Raw genomic sequence first — 14,350 nt, 5'->3', positions numbered from 1 at the left:
TTGGTTGGAGCTCAAAATTTTATATTGCTACATTGTTTCATGGCTGGCATTATCTTTCGCAGCTCTCTGCCCTTGCATTCTAGAATTCACATGTATCAAGCAAGTCATTCTATTCCAATCTTCAGTACCTGGCACACCTCTATTTATTTTTCAAGGCTCCAAATCACATTACAAGCATTATTCCCTCTGTGAAGTCTTCCATGACCTCTCAACTTCCAACCAGTCCTGGGAAGCTAGATGGTCCCTCCTTGGGGCACCAATTGAGATGTCTTCTGTACAGAGCTTATCACATGGAACTCTGGCTATGGGACCGGGCTGATTCAGGGAGGAGCTTCAGCCACCATGGTCTGTGCTGTGCCAGATTCCACTGGACTAAGTAGTTACGCAAACTGGCTGGAGGCAGGTAACTAATGCATTGTGAATGCCAAGAAGGTCTGAGATCTGTGCCCAAAGAGCAACAGTCAGATCTGGGTAGTAAGTTTAAGGCCTTAAATAGGAAATTAGGAGCAGAGAGAATTTGGAACAGATTGGGGAGTGGGGTGGGAGACAGGTTGTGGTAGGTGGTCTAAGACTTAGGTCATTAAGAAAACAAAGACATCAGTCCAGTTCTCTCTGTTCCTGGTGCAAAGAGATCACAGGAATTAGAGGCAAATAAATAGTTGTCTCTTTTGCATGTCTGTCTTAACTTCTAGGCTGTGAGTTCAATGAGGACATGGCTTATTTTTATATTCTCCCCCTAGCAGAGTACCTGGCTGGTTGAAATAATGGATGGGTGGATGGATTTAGACATTCAAATTCAGTACTTAGGGTTCCCACTCCATATTTTTTCTCTGTTATATCTAATTCAGCTTTTATTTGTACCCTTATTTTAAAAATTGTTTCCCTGAGACTATAATGAAAGTTATAGTAGAATTTTACCAAATGTGACATTTGTCATCTTGTCTATAACAAACTCTAAGAAATATAATTATATTCTATATATTTTTCATAAATTTTGAATTTCCTTTGCATATACACGATTACTTTTTTGTCCTTGGAAAATGAGAAACAGTTTCTTAATTACATTGCACAAATATTAACATGTCTCTTAATATTTAAGAATGCCATTTGTTACATATAAGTAGCTGGATATAATGTACACACATAATTAAGATTTAAAGATATTTGGACAACTATTGAAGCATATTATTTTGTAGATATTTGTCTCCACCTATAGAAAACATTGCCAATGTAATTTTATCAATTACACAGAGGCACAAAATGATGAAGATGAGTAAAATTAACAATAAAGTATATTTGAATATTCATGTTCAAGTAGTATTTTTAAAAATCAGAAGATTTAGCAATCTGAGACAACAGAATTGGACCAAAATATGACCCAAAGTATGAAGATGCTAAAAAAAAATTGATGTTTAACACCCACTGATGTTTATAAGATAAATTTTAAAGTGAAGCTGGTTCTTTGTGTACTTTGGATTTAAAAACAATATGATTTGTATACATTGAGAAAAAATACCTAGGAAAATACATTGAGAAAAAATAAATAAATAAAATGAGGAAATGCAGGTAAGATGCCATACGAGGTAACCTAGATTTTCAAGCTAGCTTCTGATGGCTGGCTTTCCAGGGCTTTTTGGATGTTGATAGTTTTTGTTTTGTTTCTTGTTTGTTTGTTTTCGTGTCACCAGGCAACATCTTGGCTAACTGCAACCTCCATTTCCTGGTTTCAAGTGATCCTCCTGCCTCAGCCTCCCGAGTAGCCAGGACTACAGGTGCACTCCACCACGCCCAGCTAATTTTTCGTATTTTTAGTAGAGATGGGGTTTCACCATGTTGGCTAGTATGGTCTTGATCTCTTGACCTCATGATCCACCTGCCTCAGCCTCTCAAAGTGCTGGGATTACAGGCGTGTGCTACTGCACCCGGCCAGATGTTGATAGTTTTAAGGAAATAATTTCTTAGACCTTTGACTTTCAAATGTGCTCCTTTCCAAAATTGCCGCCTAAGGACTATATGGCCTCAGTGTGCTGCTTCTCCTTTGCCAGTCCCATTTCATTTTACAAAGTCCAACCAAAGGGACACTTTGGGAATGCATAGTTAAAAAAACTATTTGCTGATTCTCCCTGATTAGATCTTTAAAGTTATTTTTGTAGATTCTTCTAAAGACAAAACACTTACTACAATTACAAGAGAGTTACATATGTAGGTAAAAATCTATAAAAAGGCTTTCAACTCTAAATTCAGTAAAAAGTTATTACTTGCAAGCATCAATAAGCAAATGTTTTTTTTTTTGTTTTGTTTTACCTTAGAAAATGTAGTGCAGTCCATTGTTTATGTAAGATCGATAAATATTGACTTCTCCACCTGACTTATTATACAAATGGAAAATATTTGAAATTCATAAAATATTTTATAATACTTTCAGCCACGTCAACAATACACCATCATTTGATACTGTATAAATAAAATATTTAGACTTTAATTTCTTAAACCAATTTTATAAAATCTCTATGTAACAATAGAAAAATTAATGTAATTGTTAGGCAGGCTCTTGAATGCAATTTATCAAATGAATCTGAGAGCTTCAACCACTTCTTTAGAAAAAGTGTAATATTCTGAAAAGTTCTGTGTAACTGATATTATCTGTAATTAACACCTACTAGTTTGTGTTTGTTAATTAAATTTTATCTCATTTGTGTCATCTAATGCTTTCTAAATTATTGTGTAAATTAGTGTTCTTTGGTTGTAAGTAATAAAAATCAACTCTGGCTAGCTTTAGAAAAATTAATTCATTGGAATAATATCAGGGGCTCACAAAATCATTGCAAAGCTGGAAAGCCAGACTTGAGAAGGGTAGCTATCAAGGCAGATCCTGGAGCTAGAAAATAAGAACTGCAGTAATTCTCACAGCAAGGTGCAAATGCAGAAGTTATGAGAAGCTAATTCATATCAGATTCCAAAATCCAAACAATAGGCAAATAAGCATTTTGCCTGGTTGTGCAAATTTCAGCAAATTATACTTCCTTTTGAAGTATCCCTCCATCTAACACTCCCCCCCACAAAACAAAACAAAATAAAACAAAACTCAAAAAACCTTCATTGAGATGAAAGACTCCTGTGTTTTCATAAGATTTATATCATTTATTTTGGCATGTATTGATAGTACCAAGACATGTAGGGTGCCTGCTATTTCTTGCTTTCCAAGTCTTTTAGAAACCTATCAGTACAATGATGCCACATGTTATTGCATAATATGGTAAGATAACTAAGGTCCCTGTGGGTTAAATTGCAGCAAAGAGGCAGGGTTGATGGGTTACAAAGTTGGAAAGCAAAAGTATACTGCTATCCCTGCTACATAAAAGCAAATTACTTCTATTTTTTTCTATTTATCAAAATGTAGGGGAGAAACAGTATATGCTGTGTATCAGGTTGCTCCAGGAAAAAAGGCTGTATCAGGAACAGTAGCACATTTAAAGTTACCATCAGATCAACATATTCTTTTTCAAGATATGTGTATTTTGTCCAGCTAACTCTGAGATAAAACACCAATATGCTAGGAATGATCACCCCTAAAATATTCAAGTCTGAAATTCCCCTAGGTGTTACTACTTTTGATTTACTATTTTGGTAGGAAAGTGTGGGGTTAGCTTGCAGTTGGCCTGTGGTAGCTTTATGTTTATCTCCAAAGATGGCTGGAGCCACAGTACTCTCTTTCAGCCAAGATAGAAATGAAATGCACTATCTAGTGATATATAACATGCTATTTAAATCCTGAAGCTCCCTTGAATGCACCCTGTATGAGCTTGTGTACATCGCTCTTTAAAAAATACAGATTGGTCACCTGTATTACCTGATACATAGACATGTTTTGGCTGTGTGACCAGTGGAGTATGAAAGATCCCTTGGTAAACTTTGCTGTGAAGATGAAGTGCATTCTGAGCAACAGTGGGAGGATCAAAGAAGTTGCACCTGGGTGTTCAGGACCAACCTGAAGTTGCCTGTGCTTTCTTATTCCTGATTCTGTGTAGCCTTTGACCATAGAAAATCTTTCTGAGTAAATATCACCAGAGTCTAGTGAGTCCTTTCAATTATCTGACCCAGAGCCTCTTTGACCCTTTTTTAAACCATAATAACCTTTATTCCATAGGTTAGATGGCCACTAAAAAAATATGCCATTTTTTGCATATATCTATAGACTCAGAGGAATAATTATAGGATGGGCTCAGAGTCTACTAGGTTTATTTTAGAATTAAAAAAAATTAATTTACCTGGAATCTATTAGTAAGTTTGTTCTGGATCCCTAGAAGTTAGTATTAGCTCAGAGTTAGTGTCTAATGTCAGGCAATCCAAAAGTTATGGATATACTCTTCTCCCCGGTGCAGTTACCTAAGTAAATAAATACAGTTACCTTTGAGAAAAAATAGGAGAAAGATTCACAGTGTGCACTTGTGATGTTACTTCTGGACCCCAGGGTTCAGAGCTCTTTCATTCAATGTTCTATGAGTAGTCTTAGAACATGGTGAGAGACCAGTACTCTCTACACTCCACTGTGGTAACTCAGGTCAGGCCTCTGTTTACCAGATTTAGGAGACTTTATTTTCCCCTTTTCTCATACAAATCAAATTCTAAGTAGATTACCCATTATTTGATTTCTAACAATGTCATAACCAATTAATCATAATCGTAGATCTCTGTAGATCAGGTCATACTAATTAACACTATGGCATGGCTGTATGTTTATGGTAAATACACCAAATATCCCATGAGATTTGATAATCTAGCCTTTCTTTCCTGGAAACATTGTCTCTCCCTTGAAGTCATGGTGCCCGTTTCAGTTTAACATCTCCCACTAGCGCTATTAAACAAGGGAAACATGATGATAATGAACTTACAAAGTCTCTGGCTTTGTAGATCTCAAATCCTTGAGGAATGGAAAATTTCAACACGGTCTTAAGGGAACACAGTTAGGAGGTAAGATATAATGATGTATGCTAGCATTCCTGTCTCTGAAAGACTTAAAATTAAACTTTTATCTTTTTTTGCAACACAGCTTACTTTAGAGTTGGGAAGGTTTGCATTACCCAAAGCAGAAAAGTGTCAAATACACTTAGTCACCCAAAATAACACATGGAATTTAGAATCTCTGGAAAATGCACTCATTTGACAAATTTATTTTTTCTAATATTGTATTCCAACCTTTTTGTTGAAGAATCCTCAAAAATCTATTCTGAAAGAAAACAATGTTCTTAGAGTTTTACTGATATAAACCAGCAAATTCATCTCTCTCTCTGTCTCTCTCTTTCTCTCTCTGTCTGTCTGTGTGTGTGTGTGTGTGTGTGTGTGTGTGTGTGTTTGCGCGCATGTGTGCATTTACAAGAGCCTCCTCAGATTTGGATATTTAAAATAGTGTCCCCTAGGACATGATGGAATTCATTTCTAATTACAGATCTGGATAGGTTGGGTAAATAAAAATGTATTGTATTTTTTCTTCAAGAGAACCACCTTAGGCAAAGAAATAGCAGTATCTTCAAGCAAGGAAAGAACAGTTATATCAGTCAAGAACGGGGAATTTTCTGAGCAAAGATGCCTCAGTGGAAAATGCTTAATAGGTGCTTTGCACTTTAGGCTACTAAGTCTTCTCTGAATATGCCTAGATAGCACAATTTCCTTTGTTAAAAATTTAACCACTAGGTTCCCCATTTGACCCCCTCATCCCTGTGCAGGCTTTCTTTGGATAAGATATAATAGCTGGATCACCAGTGAGGCAATCTTGGGAATGGAATCCATGTGTAGTGAAGCTAAAAACAGAAGGAACTAGGAATCTGACACCATGGAGTGTCATTCCTATTCTGTAGTTTGCTTGTTTGTTTGTAACTCACAGCTGAACCTAATGCTAATTAATAGAGTAACCAAATACAATATGGTATATAACACAGAAATTTCAACATTAACAAAAGAAACACTTTTCCTGGAAGAAAAGATAATTTAACAAAAAAAGACAACTTTGAGGTACTGTTCCACCATTAAAAAAAAGAGATCCTGTCATTTGCAACAACATGGATGGAACTGGAGGTCATTAGGTTAAGTGAAATAAGCCAGGCACCGAAAGATAAACTTCACATGTTCTCACTTATTTGTGGGCACTCAAAATTCAAACAATTGAACTCATGGAGATAGAGAGTAGAAGAATGGTTACCGGAGGCTGGGAAAGGTAGTGAGGGGGTAGGGGTGGAAGTGGGGATGGTTAAGAGGTACAAAAATATAGTTAGAAAGAATAAATGAGATCTAGTATTTGATAGCACAACAGAGTGACTGCAATCAATCATAATTTAATTCTACATTTAAAAATAATAGTATCAGTTGGATTGTCTGTAACACAAAGCATAAATGCTTGAGGTGATGAGTACTCCATTTACTCTGATGTGATTATTACACATTTTATATCTATATCAAAATAATTCATGTATTCCATAAATATATACACCCACTATGTGCCCACAGACATTAAAAATAAAAAGACAACTTTAAAAAACAAATTAATATATTGGAAGATAATTGCAAACTATTTCATTCATAAAAGAAGAGTCTATAAAGAAGGAGCAATCAGAAAGCAAGAACGCTCAAAGACTAAGAATGTGACTCCTCCTATGTACAAAAAAATCAATTGAAGACTAAAAAGCAATATTGTCAAAAACTTACAGACTTTAGAATATAAAGGCAAAAAGAATAAAAATCTTTTTAAAAAGATCAAGGATAAAAACGACAAATCTAGGGATCTGCATTCACTAAACAGAATCTTAAAGAAATAATAGAACAAATTTGAGACAAGGGAATTATAATTTAAAAAATTGAAGACAATTATCTAAATCTAAAGAAGGATGTGAGTACTCAGCTGAAGAGTTCTACCATAAAATTCAAGAATAAAAAAGATAAAGAAAGTAACCTAAAAATGCCTGTGTTGAGGGGAAAAACCAGGTCTACGACCATCATTATGACCATTAATTGGTATCTAGTCTTTCAGACACAGGTGAAATCGCAGATACCTGCTTTCTTAAAGTTGAGCATGGCTATTTCAGTTGTGGCCAACGAGATGCGAAACTGATGGGTATCCTTTTGGAGGAAGCCTTTAAAGCTAACATGCAGTCTACTCTCATGATCTCTCTGCTACAGACCAGCCATCCTCCAGGCTGGCAAAGGTTCTCTCATATTGATTCTCCTGTGACATAGCATGGAGCAGAGCCCAAGGCTGACTTGTGATGGTGACATACTGTAATCAATAAATAAACGTTGTTGTTTTAGGCCACACAGATTTGTAGTTGTCACCGCATATGGATCTTACTATTACATCACATACAAAGGAAGGAAAATAAAATTGCCCCTAGACTTCTCATCTCGAACGCTGGATACTAGAAAACAGTGAAATAATACCTTCTAAATTCAGAGGGAAATGATTGTTAATTTAGAATGTGCAACCCTACCAAAAGATCGTAGGCAAAATAAGGATATTGTCAGACATGAAAGAACTTCAAAATTTTATCTCATATGTTCTTTCCTAAGATGTTACTTGGGGATGTGTTTAGTAAAACGAGAAGAATTCAGAATAATTTTACTGTAGAAATTGATGATGATCGAGATAACAAAACCACTTTGAGAACAATTATGGGGAGTAGTTAAGATGGTTTGGCTTGCACTAGAAAATTATCACTTGCTTCTTTAGGGAGCTGACCTAATCTAAAATCATTTCTCCAGAGAAAGATTGGAAGAGGAAACTTTAGAGGTTGTTATGTCAGTAATAGTATTCAAATTATCAATTGTATCACCTGACCTTCTCCCTAGAATTCTAGGTGGGGAAGATTGAGGAAGCAATGAGAAGAGTTACATAAGGAAGAATCTGTTTGAAAAACCACTCTATTCTGTCATTCATTCAGTTAATTCAAAAAACAATTTAGAGCACATACTGTATACTAATCCTTGTACTATTCCAGGGAATTCAGAAAACAATAAGACAAAGTCTGTGCTTTCAAGGTACTCAAAATCTTTCCGGCAACTTTGGTACCCATAAGCCAAACACCATGCAAAGTTATACTGATAAAATAAAGGTAGGTCTAAGAGAAAGGAGGCTAGAGGAGGAGAAATTAATTCTGTGAAAGGTAGGGGTATTCTGGAATCCTCAAAGCTTTCAGAAAGGCCTGAGTCTCTAGATAAAGTTGCACCTGAATCTGGCATCCTTTGTTTGCCATCAGTTTCCTTTTATGCTTAAGCCCATTTGAGTTTCCTGTCACTTGCGAACAAAGTTCTCTAACTGAAGGAATTCTATGCTAAACAGAAGGAGAAAGAGAATTAGTCAAAGAACTTATAGTGAAAAAACAGCAAGTAGGAGAAATAAGTCCAAAGAAGCAGGAAGGATCTACCTAGAAAGCCAACTAAGACAGCCTCCTGTGAGAAAGGAAGGTGAATGGAATTCACAAACCTCTAAGTCAGAAAAAGCAGCAAGGACTGGAAAAGAATTCACACAGGTCACAGTGGAGTGTGTTAAGGTGATGCTGAAATTGGAAAATAAACTCATGAGAATAGAATGAGAGTCTTACTGGTGTGGGGGATGGGTGGAGCCCAGTTACAGATTGTCACAGTCATCGTTGAATGTATAATGTAAACTTACTTGGAAATAATTTAGTAACTTGTGACAGCAAATCAGATGTTAGAATGAAAGTGTGGTTATGGTAGATATGCTTGTACTCCAAATAGAATCGATTTATGGTTAGTAGAATGATTCGTGTGAGCAATATTGCTGACTCATTCTCCTACAATGCGTGACAGGAGACAAGGAACAAAAGCCTAACTTTCCAGCACTTCTGTATTTTAGAAGTAACAAGTGGCAAGCCTCACTTTCTTGCCCTATATATATGAGGGAATGAGCAAGAAGGCTCACTTCCTTGCACTCATTCTGAGAGGAGAGATGGCATGATGGGCCAAGATTAACAGGATAATATTTATTTAGTGTAAATATAAAACCCTGAGTTTCAGGTAAAAATGCAAAACGAATAAGGACAGATGCAGGGAGATTCTCTTAAAGAGACCTTGAGTATTTAGCGAACCACAATTCAAAATTGAATTGTCTGTGGGGCCAGGACAGGAAAAGGCATTTGTGGTGGGTTCTGACTGCAAGAGAGGCTGAGGAAGAGGAGAATGAATGACTTAGCTAGATGGACAAATTGGCTTCAGGTCACGGGGTCATGGATGCCTGGCTCAGCGTTTTCCTATCAATCCTGTGGACAAAAGGGCAATGAAGAAAAATATTGAGAATGCAAGGCCACGAAAGAAATGAAAGTGGCAAATTCGAGCCCCTTGGGTTATGTGAAAATGCCTAAAAGCGAGCTAACTTCTGAAAGCAACCCTGCTTGAAAAGCCTCCGCTGTCTGGGGGCCCCGCCCGGCCATCAGTAAGCTCCGCCCCTCGCCAGACTCCGCCCCCAAGCCCGAAGATTCTGGGTGCTGCCCCAATCCCAAGGCCCGGTTTAGCCTAACCCCACCCCCGGTCGTCCCGCCTCGCCTCTCTGTTTCCCTGGAGATGCTTTCGGCGTCCCGTCTCTCCGCGCCGGCGCAGCCAGGCCTCGGAATCACTTACAGAGGAGGGGGCGGCGCCGACGCCCAGCACCTGCCGCCGGTGGGGGACTCACTTCAGTGGAAGGGAAAACTGGAGTTGTTTCCCTGGGCTAGTGAACCGAGGTTCGTGACGGCAGGGGCGAAGCTGGGACAGGACCTCCTCAGTTCCTTGGAGAGGCGGCCTGTTTTTCAGGCAGCCCCTTCCCTGACCCCCTACAGCCCTTCCTCCATCAGTCTTTCTCAAGCTTCCTGAGTCCAGGCCCTCGCCACGTACCTCAAGAAACTAATTGAAAGAGAAGTAGGGAAAGGCGCCAGTTCCTCTTGTTCCCCAGTTCACCTGACCCTCTGAGGGAAGTGAAAAACTATGCATAGGATAAGTCCTTTAGTCCTGTTGAGAACTAGGTGGGAACAGAAAGGGAACTGAGATGCTCTCGGTTTTTGGCAAAGATAACTCTATCTTGTAAATTTGAGAGAGCAAATGGTTATCCCTAATGTCACATTTGTATTGAAATACATCAATACATATACATATTTCAGATGTTTTGGCATTTCACTGATTTAGTGATTAGTTTCTCCTATAGGATCTATACTTGGGGATTTTCTTTAAAAGTTCATCTAAACTTAGATGGTAGGAACTTAGTATTTGTTGTAAGAGTGAATCTTATTCCATGACTTGGGGCGGGGAGAGGAGTTACACTACTGACTGATTTTAAACTTCTTTTCTTCTTTGCTATTATTCTTTGCTTCCTGATTTTCAGGCTGAAGTCTATAAGCCTGGAGAGACCATCAGCAGTAATCTGCAAATGTAAGTCAAGTGAAATATGGATTGCCTTCAGACTCTTTTCCTGCTTGATTTTGTGATTTAGCCATCAATGTCAGTTGGTAAAAAATGTGTTTTCTATTTATTTTACTTAACAACCTATCTAATTACCCACGAGAGAGTGCCAGAAGTGTCAAAAAAATTATACCAGGAATAAACATTATTAGTGACTCCTCATAAATTTTTTTTTTTTTTTTTTTTTTTTTTTTTTTTTTTTTTTACTTAGGAAGCATAGTGATATTTCTTCTGTAGTTTTCGTTAAACTTTCATAGTAAAAGAGCTTGTGATAGGAAAAGTTTTAATTCTTGTGAATGATTTTTAGTAAAATCATATTTGTTTTGAACTCGTGATGATGTACAATAAACTTGCTTACTGTGCTTTACTGGCTTTATTTCTCTCATCTCAGTTTTTACTCCAAAGTGACTGAACCCTGGAGACACTGGTCAGCCTCAGACATAGTCATTCTCCAAGTAGCCTCCGTGTACACAGTAGTAGGCCTCCCTCCTTTGTGTTTCCTGATAAAGGCATCTCTGGGGATAGAGGGAAGGAGGGTTACTCTTTGAAGAATTTTACTTGGGGGCCAAAAATTTAAACTCACACCATGGGACACATTCAGCCTGACCTAGCACTCTCAAACCTTTCATCCTGTATTTCTCCATTCTCATTTGTCTTTGCATGTGGGGGCCAAACTTAGAGATTGTAACTGTGATACAAGAGCCAACCAGCAGATCAAAGGGTGCACCAAATCTCTTCTGAATACCAACAGTGGAATGGCTTCAGGCGGCCTTTTGATCTTTGTCTCAGCACCCTATGGTGCCACACTGCAGCACTGCCCACTTGCTGGCACTGGGGAGGTGCCTCTGGGTCCTCCTAAGAAGCTGATTCAGCCTGAGCTCCTGGGGCTAAGCTCATTCTGGTGCCAGCCAAAGAGGTATCTTTCATTCTTCTTCCTTCTTACTCACCTGAACCTGAGCAATTTCCTTTCCTGCAGTCACACCTATCTTGTGTGTTTTCCCCTGAGATGTTGATCTAGGAGAACCCTAAGGAGGTGCCATAACTGATGGCGATGTGCTCCATTTATGCTACAGGCCTGGGTCAGTCACCTCATAGCACTAGTCCCATTCTTCATTGTTGAGTCTAGGCTGGAGCTCACATGGAAACTGAGAATGCTGTCTGACCAACACCAGGAAAATGATGCAACTCATATTAACAAACACCAAAAGGCTTTCTTTACAGGTATTTAATTTAATGTAAGTACCGCAAACCCTGCTTGAACTTATAAGGCATAAAAGATGGCAATTACTTAGATAAGAAAGTAATTTGTTACAGGACCCCTTTAAATATTTGATGCATTCAAAATATTAACTGTGTCATAAAATTCAGATCACACATTATCTGTTTTGTAAAACAAAATACCTTATGTGGCCATGTATTGATTCTGAGAAACAAAATTCCCTTTCCCGATAGGCACTGGCAAGGCAGGATGTGGGGTTCAGAAACAAGGAGAAAGCCTGTTCAACTTCCACCCTCACTCTAAGCTTAAACTTTCTAACATAGTTTGATTGAGCGATATTTTTTCCAACATGCTTTTTTTTTTCCACTTTATCATTCAGCTCTGATAACTTTTTTCCACTTTATCATTCAGCTCTGACCACCCCCCATTCAGAGTTTGTGCCTTGAGGCTTGCCAGCAGGGCTTGCAGTACTTACATTAAACTAAATTTAAGAGTAAAGGTGCTCCTGCTGCTAATGTTCTCAGATCAGAGGAGAGCAAAATGAAGGAACTGGCAGCTGAAACTTTAATGGTAGGAAACGTTGACTCAGAGTTTGGAAAAAAAAAAAAAGCGCAGTTGATCTGTATGACAAAGAAGACATACCCCTCTCCATGTATGTCATTTGCATTTGGTTTCTATTCGATCTCAAGTAAACATCAAAAAGGATAAATTTTATATAACATGCTGGTATGCCAACTTTGGTGAGGAGTTATACTCACCTGGATGAGCTGTGTTGACTGGATCAGCACCTCTGGGGGCTGCTCTCTTTTATCTGTCTACAAATAGCTGGATATTCTTAGTATTCAAGGAAATTGCAAGCACTGTTCCTCATTTTGAACCTCCTTAGTGAACTCTTCAAAGATGCCTGCAATGATGAAGAGATTACCCTGGCCCCAGTGCCCACTGCATAATGCTTTGGCAAGTCAAGTGGGGCTTTTAGAAAAGAGTCTAAAATTTATAGATGATGGAATGTCCCCAAATAAGGCAAACTTAGTTGTTTTCCTCTCTCCCTTTTGAAATTTACTAGGGCTACACTGGTCTGGGTTAAGAACTTAGATCATTCAGATGTTCACTGTAACATTGGAAGACTCTGAACTCTGTGGAACAGTCTTCATAGCTCCTCTGAAGTAAGCTCTTGGGAGGCCCGTTTGGGGAGCTTTGGTGTCCCTTCAAACCTCACATGAGTCATATCTTCTTACCATATGCTCTGTATGATGTCGCCATTTAGTAAGTTCTTGTTATTCCAGTAACTCAACTATTTAATGTAACATCTAATCAGAAAAATAGATTTTTAAAATTTAAAAAAATTGTCATTATGTTATGAAGTTATGAAGGGTAATATAGTATGTTTCTAATGTTTAGTCTGTAGGAGAGGACTAACATTTGCTGTTCAGATTGTGCACTTTAAATCTACAACTGCATAAAAATAAGTGGGCATTTTGTTTCATAGATCGTATCACGCCTTGATAAGCTGGTAGTACTGGGATTCTATTATATTTAAAATAAACCACTGATCTCCATTAGAATTCTCTTTAATTATGTAAAAAATGATTTTTAGGCCAGGGTAATAATCTTTTTCAGTAACACGAAGCTGTCTGTTTACACTGAATTTCAGAAGATTTTCTCTCGTCTTAGTGCTTCTCCACCCCCACCTCCACCATGGCTTTGTAGCACTAGAGGAATATTGGGTCTCAGCCATCCACAGGTGGTTCTATTTCAGGTTTGACTACATCTCTCCTTCTCTACTCCTAACTCAGCCACCACCCTCTCTCCCCTGTATTTCACAGGAGATTTTGAGCTGACCTCTCTGCTGTCTACCCTTTCCCCTACTACAGTCTAACCTGAAAGAAAAAGTCAGAGTGATCCTTTCAGGATGAAAGTCAGATCGTGTCAATTCTATGCCCTGTATCCTCCAGTGGATTCTTACCTCAATGAGAATAAAAGCCAGTTTTTACAGTAACCCTCAAGACATTGCACTGTTAGGACACCCAGCAAAATTCTCTGTAATGTCTTTGAACTTGTCTCCTGTTTTTATTCATCCCTTTGCCATTGGTGAGCATTTGGGTAGTTTCTAGTTCCCTGCTTTGTTTTCCAGTAGAGAATCTTATCAACATCTGAGGTTCTATGTATTTTGCTTATTTGTGTATTGTCTTTCTCCATATTTACCCCCATACTGCAAAGTCTGCGAGATCAGAGACTTTTGTCTTTTTCTTCACTGCTGTATCTGGCACCTGGAACAGTGTCTGGCACCAAAAAGGAGCTCACTAAATATCTGCTGAATATATTCAAGGCCCAGATTTTATTGTGATTTTCCCTGGGTCACACAGGTAGTAATGCTGAAGATAAGCTGTTTAAAACCTAAAACAAGTCTTTCAGTTGCTTGATGAAGCTAAGAGTACAGGTCAAACCTGGTAGATATAGAGGGGGTGGGATCAGGAGCCCCTGGCCTTTTGGATGCCTCTCTATTTAACAGAAGCGTGGGTTCTTTTGCATCTGAGAGCCCTTGCACCATGTAACAATTTTTCTATTCTAAGTTTACAGACATCATGTCCACATGTCGCTTTGGAGTAAGATTTAGATAACTTGATTTTATAGACTTGCCTTCCTAATTGCTCACCACTGTGGCACAGTGCATTTTCCAAAAAGGGCTGCAAC

At 38.3% G+C, this 14,350-nt stretch overlaps 1 protein-coding gene and 1 long non-coding RNA gene across 2 annotated transcripts in view; one reads left to right on the top strand and one right to left on the bottom strand.

Annotated features, from left to right (window-relative positions):
* LOC144341007 (uncharacterized) overlaps positions 1-14,350 on the bottom strand; it is a 42,181-nt gene that overhangs the window by 20,843 nt on the left and 6,988 nt on the right. The window contains exons 2-3 of the long non-coding RNA XR_013417573.1: positions 12,415-12,560; positions 4,269-4,386 (exon numbers count right to left, since the gene is read on the bottom strand). This is a non-coding gene — a long non-coding RNA (uncharacterized LOC144341007). The remainder of the gene's footprint in view (positions 1-4,268; positions 4,387-12,414; positions 12,561-14,350) is intronic.
* The window catches only part of TTC29 (tetratricopeptide repeat domain 29), a 262,985-nt gene continuing 258,204 nt past the window's right edge, over positions 9,570-14,350 (top strand). The window contains exons 1-2 of the mRNA XM_078002717.1: positions 9,570-9,725; positions 10,361-10,407. The gene's annotated coding sequence lies outside the window, so the exon portion shown is untranslated. The remainder of the gene's footprint in view (positions 9,726-10,360; positions 10,408-14,350) is intronic.

The sequence above is a fragment of the Macaca mulatta genome, chromosome 5 (genome assembly GCF_049350105.2).
Source record: "Macaca mulatta isolate MMU2019108-1 chromosome 5, T2T-MMU8v2.0, whole genome shotgun sequence".
Lineage (NCBI taxonomy): Eukaryota > Metazoa > Chordata > Mammalia > Primates > Cercopithecidae > Macaca > Macaca mulatta.
Note: the sequence above shows the minus strand (reverse complement) of the source record. Positions and strands in the feature narration are given on the sequence as shown.